This window comes from Stegastes partitus, unplaced genomic scaffold, assembly GCF_000690725.1.
Source record: "Stegastes partitus isolate 25-593 unplaced genomic scaffold, Stegastes_partitus-1.0.2 Scaffold33, whole genome shotgun sequence".
Classification (NCBI taxonomy): Eukaryota; Metazoa; Chordata; class Actinopteri; family Pomacentridae; genus Stegastes; species Stegastes partitus.
Window position 1 is genome coordinate 575,632 of NW_007577764.1, and position 10,286 is coordinate 585,917.

The following is a 10,286-nucleotide window of genomic DNA, read 5'->3' on the forward strand; positions in this document are numbered from 1 at the left end:
GGAATACTGAACTAAGTCTAAGAAATAAAAAATGTTCCTCTCCTTCTCACGCTGTTATGATAAGATGCCATCCCTGCTCAGAGGACCATGTGTGTTTTTAAAGTGAACACAGGCACGTTGTGTTGTAGTTGATCTCTTCAGTCGGCTCTGGGCTGTGATCATACTGTCACTGACTGTTGGAGGAGCTCGTTGTTGTTGCCTGTACCAGGGAGGGTATTAAAGCACGATTCCCACTCGTCTGCCAATCTCCTGGCACACAGAGAGAGACTGGCGCCTCTCTACGCCTCAGCCTGGCAGCAACCCATGCTTACAAAATGGCCGATTCCTGTCTGCCAGCTGTCTCCCTCAGCCAAGATGGCGCTCGGTCGCTTTTTAATGCCCGCTGTTTGCCATCTGCCCTCTAATTGTTAACGGCTATGCAAATATCCTGTAATTGCCTTTGCATGTGCTTGATACTTAACCCCTCCCCCTCGATTGTAAATAATAGCGCTAGCGTAAAAGGAATAAAAAGAAACACAATTCTGTGCGGCTGCTGATTGAATACACAGCAGGAACAATTAGCAAATGAATGTTGCCTGTTGTCGCTCTGCTCTTTACTTCTATTTAAGCTCACCTTATTCTGTATGCAAATCACTGATGCTGTTTTCTTGCTTTTGATGCTAGCTGGAAAATAGAGCGGCACCTCGTCTTTCTCTCAGCGACTCAATCGGAGACGCTCATGTGTCTTCTCATTGTGCCATATGTGACATCTGTGGTTGGCTGCATTACCAGGGTACCCTGCCTCCTCTGACAGGCAAAGCCCACACTGTAAAGGAGAGCAGGAGCGAGGGAGAGGCATAACATAATGACCTCATTAGCATGCTCAGCACTCCCTGCTATAGGCCCTGGTGCGCTGCTGCGCCGTGGGACCCACCGGTGTACGCCCTTCTCACAGCACTCAGCATGCAACATTGTGTTCTCCCCACACAATGCGGCGCTTCATACAGGCTTTATTACGCCTTGTCAAAGCGCTGGGGGATCAGGGGTATCAGTGCAGAAGCAGCAGGATACGCACTGTGTACGTGGAACAGGAGATGTATTGGTGCTTTATGGTCTTAATGTGGTGTTAGCTGTACTGATGGATCCTCTGTTGCTGCTGTTGTGCATTGACATGTGTGTGTTTATGTTTGTGTGTGCGTCTGCTCCGTGGTTGTGTGTATTTGTGCAATTGTCCATTTCATTGTCGGCTCCCGTGGTATTCATGGCTGTTTTCACCTGTCAGTGCTAATTATTGGAGAGACTGATTTGGTGAATCGTCTGTGTCCTGGAAACAGGCTATCACCCACTCTGAACTCCTACTGTATGGCATCTGTTGTCGGTCTGTGGCAGTGTACCTTCAAACTTCACAGCGAGAACTGGGGGGACGACATAGCCACATATGGTCTCTTCAAGGAATATGACAACATGACTGAGGATCAGGCATATATATATTGACCTTTTTGTTTAGAGACGCACAGGTCTTAGCCAGTGCTAAAGCAAAGTCATATCGCTTTCTAGATTTTAAAACAGCATTTTTTTCCCCCTCCCTCGAAGAGCCATATCTTTCTTCTGTTCTCATTGTGTACTTGTATTTGTGTGTATTTATTTGAATGGAATGAAAAAGGCAGAAAACACTGAGAGTGTGAAGTAGGTTTGAAAGTAAAATGGTTAACCAGCCTTTAAAAAGGCATTAAATCAAAACAGAGATTCTACCAAACCTCATGCCAGTAACAAGCACCGTCATTCAAAATGGTTTTATTCAGCATCTCTTAGTGCTGTAGTTGCTCAGTAAAATGCAGGCAATATTTTCCCCTTGAAAACTGTCTTGCAATTAAATTATCTTTTTAAGTTGTGTGGTAACCAGTTCTGTCATTTACCCCTCCACAAAGGCCGGTTCACCCCCGTTATCATCTCCTCCATCAGACTTAGGCAGTTTTAATCAAGCCTCTCTGTCTAATCAGCCCACAGTGACACTGATGAGGAGAGGTGGAGCTGAGCAGGGTAGCATAAAGAGCCCACGCTAGCTGTTGTTAGCCTGGAGGGGCTGCAGGCTACTGTATCCCTTTTGTGAGGGAAAATGGCATTCAACAAGACAGGTAGACTCAAATCAGCTCTCAGTGTGAGACTGGCAGTGAGGCGACAACAACGAAGACGAGCTAGATTAAACCTAATCATTTTCTGTATTTATATTTTGCTGATTTTTTTTCAGCTAAATACATTTTGAGGGAATTATTTTGGTTCATAAGAAACATGGTTAAGTCTCAGAAAATAACACAAAGAACAGACTGAGCAAAATCCGGCCAGGTGTTTAAACCTGCTGTACAGTCTTGAATGTGGATGTGTGTGAGATACATATCAAGTCTCTTAAAGAAGAAAGATACGTTTTTCTGGATCGTGTGGGGCTAAACAGGGGTGGGGCCATTTTATTTTTCATGTGCGTATACAAAAGGGGACCATATGTTTAATGAAGCAGCAGATGAATGTAACACCCAGCTATGCTAGTCAGCCGCCATGACTGTAACATATATGCTCATGGACACATACTGTATGCGCACACACACACACACACACACACACACACACACACACACGCTTACATGTGTCCATTCACGCTTACACACAAGAATAAAGGACTCTCCAACACCATCTCCTGCAGAAAGCTTTTATGCTAATGACGGTTATGGCCATGTGTGTTGCTACACTGCTGCAATTATGCATAATTCAGCGCACAGACAACAGGATGGTACAGTAGACCTTTAGCACGTTTAGGACGCAATGCATGTGCTTGAATATAGTAGTCTGTGTGTGTCAGTTTGAGACACTTAAAAGGCGGTGAGCAGAAAGACTCACTCCTTTTTTTTTCATTCTTGCAGAGCTAAAGATTTTTCTCTGGTAGTGCCCAGGCCACACATACAGATATTCTGATAATTTAAAAACAACAGAATCGTCTGAAATGGTTTCCTTCCTTACATAATTTAAATTTCCATATTTTTTTTAGCTGCACTGTCCTCAATGTCGTGACAATATATATATAAAGTAGATATGCTGATCTATATTTTTGGTAGATGTACTACTTTTAGAAATTTGGTAAAAGAATAAAACAGTTCTCTTTAAATGATTCATGATTTTATTTAATAAAAGGAAAATACACAGGCTGCTCAAACATGTGAAACATGAACACCATTATACCAGGAAAAAAAAAAAAGAGCCAGACACTTTATTAAATTGTATAAAGTAAAGAATTTAGAGGTGTATTTTCTTAGAATCTTGGTGGAGCGACTTGAGTGCGGACTGTTCATTTGTGTGTGTGATTGTCGTCCAGTCCACTGCAGCTTTTCTCATTTTGATTGCCCACTGCTTTTTATTTGCTTAGGTATTGATTGAATGTGGTCCACCCTCTGAAGTAATAGTTGCTGAAAGCCTTTGCAGCCATCACTCAATTCATCCTGGCCTGTTTCACGTGGCTTTCTTTTTCTAAACAAATAAGTGATCGGATCTGTCTCGAATCAGCTTATCATTCACATGAAAAAACACAATTTCAATATGCGCAACGATAGCTTTTAAATACATGACAAAAGAGATTTTGTTATTTGCTTTTGTTCGGGCGTTTCTCTCACGTTAACAAGCCTTTAAGAAAATGTTTTTTGAAGATTGTTAGGCTCACAAATGATCACATATGCTTATAGGTGCATTTTTATTCACGCATTACAATTTCCACACAATGAAGAATTGAAGTTTAATTTTTATTTAATATTTTTTAATTTAGTAACAATCTTTAAATGTTTTAATCGAGAAATATTGAACCCCTTTTATTTATACATAATTATGATAATTAAAGTATCAATCTGTTGAAGAGATCTTTTTCTGTAAGTAAAAACAGGTTGACCAAACTGAATTCATCTCGTTGCTACTCAGGCTAATTCCTTATGTGAAACTACCCTTCTTAGGAAGTAATTCCTGAGTCAAGTGTTGCTGCTGCTGTGGTTTCCTCAGAGCTCCAACACTGAGCCCCAAGTCTGATTATAGACTCAGGGAAAAACAGTCAGGCATTTATCCAAGTCACTGATTATGTCATTTCAACAGGCTGCAAGCACTCAGACGGGCTAGACAGCTCTGAGGGGAGAATTATGAAGCCGGAGTGGAATGGAGGCTGTATGAAAAGGAAATGAAAATGGAGTAGTGCTGTATGTGTGATTAAACTGCCTGCTCGCCGGCAAAAGGCCACGGCGGTGTAACACAGGCCTGAGATTTGGCCGTAATGAAAATGTGAAGGTGGTGGGGTTTGAACCCCCTGAATGACGTGTATGAGCGCTCACACACACACACACACACACTTCACATTACACATGCATTATATAGCGTTCGTATGTGCTCGGGCTGAATGGTTTATATGGGGGACCACTGAGAGAGGCTGCTGATGCAATTTGAGACTTAAAGCAGGGCGGAATATTACTATGTAGCAGGGAAAGAAGAGCAAATTAGAAATAAAACATTTAGATTCATGTTTAGTGGGTAATTCAAACAAGCCACACAGAGTCCTGCAAACGCCGTTGCCCTTAGAAACAGACAGACAAGACCACGGTGGTCACATAAATATTAAATTGGACCATTCAGATACACAGACAGCATCCCAGTCATCAAGCGTGGGAACAGGCTAACTGATTAGGGGATGAGGGGTCTGTGTCGTGGAGGGGGTTGCGGTTAGTTCATGGCCAGACACCCCAGCTGCACTGACTTCCATTCAGAAACAGGTTAAGGAGGACCTCAAGGGTCAAGGTTAGAGGGGCTGGGGGGAAGGGGTCATCATTGCAGCGTATAGCAGTGTGTGTGTGCGCACCATTCGTCTGTCGTTCATCCCCGACTGGCTGGCTGACTTGTCTGTAAGCTGCCTCTGTGTTTGCTTATTTTATAAGCTGCTTCTTATTGCCTCGCTCCAGGGACAACTTGAGCTGAGAAACAGGGGAACCCAACCCCCTTCAGTCAGCCTCTGGCCAGTCTCCAGCCGGCCCTGAGCCAAATCGAGCCAGAAATCAGTCCTGCAGCCCAGTCAACCCCCTGGTCAAACAACCCCCAGCCAAACACAGTCAAACCCAGTCAGACACTTTGACAGCCCCCGTTGTCTGTCTCAGTCTGCTGCCTCCTGTAATTTAACATGTCGGCTCAAGGTTCCTCGAATGTGCATGCCTCAATCAGAAATGTGTGCGTTTCGTATCGCCGTGGATCGCCGTGGCCGGATTCTTTTAAATCATCACATTTTACAATTCAAGATTAAATTCCTATTCTGATACGACGCGTTGTGTCTCCGTCTAATTTCACGTGCCACGCGTCATATCGTCTTGACAGAGCCGGCCATCAAACCTCTTTATTGGTGAAAAGCAGTGGGTCACTGTATCATTGCCATTTCATCAAATCATCCGAGAGGCGAGTGCGCGAGCTTGCGGCACATTACGCACATTACGTTGGAAATAAACAGTGGAAGCCCTTTAAGAGGAGGGACTGCAGCACATGAGGAGAGGAGAAAGAGGGGATGTGCAGGGAGATGAGGAAAAGGGAGGACAGAGGAGGAGAGGGCAGACATGGAGAGGAGCGGAGGCACAAGCTAACCCACCCTGCGGTTGCCTGCTTCCATTCTTCATCGGGGACTTATGCTTCATTAGACTGTCTGAAAGAAAGACCCGCTTTCCCTCATCACCTCAATAGACTAGTCCCCCTTCTCTTCCATAGCCTGGAGGGTTCTCCTACAAAAACCCACCTCCCTTACTCCCGTTTTCCTCCTCATTTCTGCCTCCCATCTCCTAATCGTCTCAACTCGCGCTGAAATCAAGCTTAGTAACAGCAGTTTTGTGAGCCCCTCTGGTCCGACGCCTCCCTCCCTCCCTCCCTCCCCCCCCCCCCCCTCCTCTCCACCTCCTATCATCCTCCGATCCCCACCAGCTCCCCTTCTCTGCTCATTCACTCACCTTGGTCAGACACACCACCCACCCACTGCTTAAATCCCTATCAGCATGTCAAGTAAATGTCTGCCCAGCTGGGGTTGACACACATATATACACACACACATGCTGAAATATAAATGCACTACACACACAATCTTTTGCTTGCTTCTGGGGTTTAGCCTTCCTCCCTGCTGACCCTTTTCACCCCTGTTTTGCTCTCTTCCCCTTCTCGCCGCCTCTCTTTCCCCCTCTGCCTCTCCTCAGGCACTGATCTGACAGGATGGTTTGGCTAGCTGACTATATCTGCAAGAGGTTTATCACAGAGCTTCACCGCTCTCCTTCTGTTACCTGCCTGTTTTTATTTTCAATATTAAAGTGCTTTCTCCAGAAGCCGCTCTGTACCTTAGGCCATGCTCACCTCAACATCCCATCTATTTGATTAAAAGGTTAGTGGAATCCTATCCTCTAAATTTGTTACAGTAAAATCTGGTCAGTTTATCTTCCAATACAATCTGCAGCTGAAATATCTGGGCTGCGTGTTAAGAAATAAGGTCTCATCTCTGCCTTATTTTGAAGTCGCTTTTACCAAATACTCTCCTTTTCCAGTAGGACAAAAAAAAAAGTGTTTTCCGTGCTAGATTTTTTAGACAAAGATATCATTGCGTTTTTTTTTTCCTGCACTGTCTACCACGGCTACAGTTTTTTTCCACCAAGATGGTATTACTTTAAGATTAAACATTAATACGTTGCGAATAAGATATTTATTATAAGCAGAGGTTTGCCTGTTGCAAGAACAGCTTTTCTCGTTTGTTTGCAAATATGACTAAAATTGTGTTGATTTAAGCATCAGAGTTGAGACAAAGTCATTTTCTTGTTCATCTAAATTGTCACAAACTTAGTCTTGATCTAATCTCCTACCAGCTGAAGTCTCCTGGGTGAGGAAAATCATTTGTGTAATTTCTGTTTATTATGCTCACATGGTGCTACATTATGCTGCTATTTCTTAGTATTTTCCTCCTGCGTGTGTTTCTGGTTCACACACACACTGCTGATATCATTAACATAAAGTGGGACAGTCAACACTGAGCTCCCGGCAGACTTAAAAAAAACACGCAGGCTCCCCCTGTTTCTTCTCCGAATAAAGTGACCGTTTCCCGTTTCAAGTAAACCCCCCCCACCTCTCATTCGTACCACATTTCAATCATTACTCTGATTTTTGGGGACAATGACGAGCACAGTGCATTCTCAGCAGTGCCTCTGTCAACATACCACAATCTTTATGTAAATGTATTCAGATTCATTCACAGCCCCGTGGACCATCATCTCTGCTGGGTGGTGGTGGAGGCTGTTCGGTCACATTTTCTCCTGTAGCAGGCTAGCCGACTGAAAAACGTGCAACACAGCTGGCGAAGCACATAGCGAGGTGGACCCCTGCCAACGCGCCTGAGAAACCCCTATTAAACCCTATGTTTATATTGGGGCTGTGATTTACAAATGTGCGTTTTCTTGCCTTTAGGCATGTGCACCCCCTATGTCGTTTTGCTTTTTCATCAGGCGCACAGCAGACAGCAATAGAATCGCGAGGACGGGGTCCTTGCTGCATGTGCACGGCGAGATGGGAAGGGGAGGGGAACGAGAGGGAGAGAAGAGAGGAGGTGTGCATGTGTGCATTTTCATCTTAGTGGGTGCTCTTCTCCAGAGCCCGGCGCTCTGCTCATATTGAGATATTTCCTGAGTGCGTCAACACAATTATGCGTACACACACACACACACACACACACACGGCTGTGTACAGCTGCGCTCATCGGCTCTGGTTCATCTCTAATGTTCTGAACTTGGCGCTCAGCAAGTTCATTGTTATTCATTTCACTGTCATCCTGGGCGCCCTGTGAGACTGACTAAGTGTCCAGCCCAGGTTCAGGCAGGACGGTGTTTGTCTCACACACACACACACACACACACACACACTCATGCCCACACAAACCTATTGTTTCAGCAGCAGGACGGCTGTAGTCCTCTGGGTAAACGTGTGTGCTGACTCCATCAGAGGACACGGTGAGACGGTGCAGTTTGTCAATGACCTGGTTCCGCTGCATTCAGCTGCAGCAAAGTTCAGTTCTCTGGTGATTAAATGCAACGGGAACACATGTACAGATTTCTCTACGTAGGATATTGTCTGTATTTTGGCGAGGCGTAGAGCATAGATTTAAAATGTTAGCGTCTGATTCTAGGTGCGACTGCAAATATTTTTTTATCAAGTTCATTTTATATCACATCAAACTAAATTAAGACCAGTTTCTCACTCAAACTTCTGTGGAGTGCACACTGTCATTATTTAAAGTTACTTAAAATAAGCATCTATCTTCCCTCTTATTTTGTTGGCCTTTACTTTTTTTTTTTTTACTTTCTCCTTCTGTCACAAGAAAACCAGGGGCTGCAGTTTGCTTAGCTGAGTCCATAAAGAGGCGTTTTAAAAAGCTGTGTTAACAGACCAACAAAGCTTTAAATGTACCCCCCTCTGTGAGGGGGTGGTTCCCATAGGGATGTGGCGTGGCGCTCCATTGGTAGGCCTCTATCCGACCACTCATTCAGCCCAACGCTCAGTCACGGTCACTTATGGTAGGAGGGAAAATCACACAATTCAGCCCAGGCCTGATCCAATGACATGTTTTTTTAATGAGGTGGCTCTATGTCTTTGTTTGGGCACCAAATTCAAGTCCAGACCTGAGCAAGTACTGCTGAATAAGATGCAAGGCCATGGCCAGGCACAACTTAGCACACAAAAAGCACAAAGAGCCCAGCTTCTGTTGAGCCAGTGAATAGCTCTCCACTTTTACACTGTTTGCCTGCGAACACGACTAACCACAGCGATACTGACAATTAGTTTTAATTTCTCATTGCTAATGACATTTTCATGCATATATTTGTGGCTTCCTGCACTGAAGGACAAACACAGAACTCTTATTTATTTTCTCCGGTATACATTGACGTTCAAAAGAAGTGCCTGGAAGCCATTTCTAGCCCCTCCAGTTATGTTTTCCAGGGTCATACACAGAAAGATTTCTTTCTCTTTCATTTTCACCGGCCCCGGTGTCTTTTTCAGAAAACGCCACACCATATATCACACGTATAGGTGCATGTGTCATACGCTGTGTGTACATCTGCGAGCGTGCCAGGCGCTCACTGGTTTGTATGTTCAGGGGTGAGGACTGTCATTAAACTGTCTGCCTGCATCACCAGACTCAACCATCACCCTGCCTGGCTGTCCATTCTGCTTCTCGCTGGGCGCTCGAACGGCTCACACACACAGATTCACTTGGCCATCAGCCAGGATTCACATACACAAAGCATACTGTCTGTCTCCTCACATCGGACACAAAACCGATTCAAGATTCTGAAGGCTGACATTAGCTAGCATTGGGATTATTTTGTTAAATGCTGCAGATAGCTTGTGTTTTGCATTTATTTAAATTTCCTAAAAATGAATTCCAAAATAAGTAGATACGCAACGTCCCTGCATAGAATTTTCTTCTTTGCAGAAAAAAAAAATGCCTCTGAAGATCTGATTCCCGACCTGCTTCAGGTGTGGACCCTTAAAATGAAGCATCGTCGATCTGATTTCTTCTGACACCTCGTAACAAGAAAAGAGAATTTTGTTTGCTTCATTGTTTCAGCTGAATGATTTTATAGCCATAAAGAGGTAAAGCTTGTGAAAGTGTATTTTTCTTGTCCCTTTAATCAGGGAAGTGCAGGATTTTTCGACTGGGGCCCGTAATGAAAGTCTCTGTGTTCATAAAGCAAGATTGAGCCTTTGAGGATTTTATATTTAAAATTATAAGTAAATTCAGTGATTTTACGGACTAAAATATGCAAAAAAAATTATTGTATTTTTGTGTTTCACCCAAGGCCGGTGTTGGGCTAACACTACGACACACAGTCTGCCCACCGGACCTGCCTGCCTGACTGCTAAAGCACTCTTATACCCTCTCATACGGCGAACCCATCAGCCGGGCTACTTGTCTCTGATTTGGTCCGACTCTGTTCTTTGCTCACGTTCAAGGCTGTGGTAATGGGAAATTAGTATGCAGAGAAGCAGACAGACGGTCCCGTGGATCTAATAGGTAGCCAGACTGGTGAAGTAGGCTGGAGTAGGGGGGGGGAGAAAGAGCATCTCGTTCACTTCTCCTCCTCCTCCTCCTCCTCCTCCGACTCCCCTTCCCCTCTCCCCTTTATCGCCTCGTTCCCCATGCCCTGTCCCAAACCTTAATGGGACGTCAGACGGACAGCCTCGCCTGAATTGAGCAGGGAGCGCAGCCTCCAACCCCCTTGTTG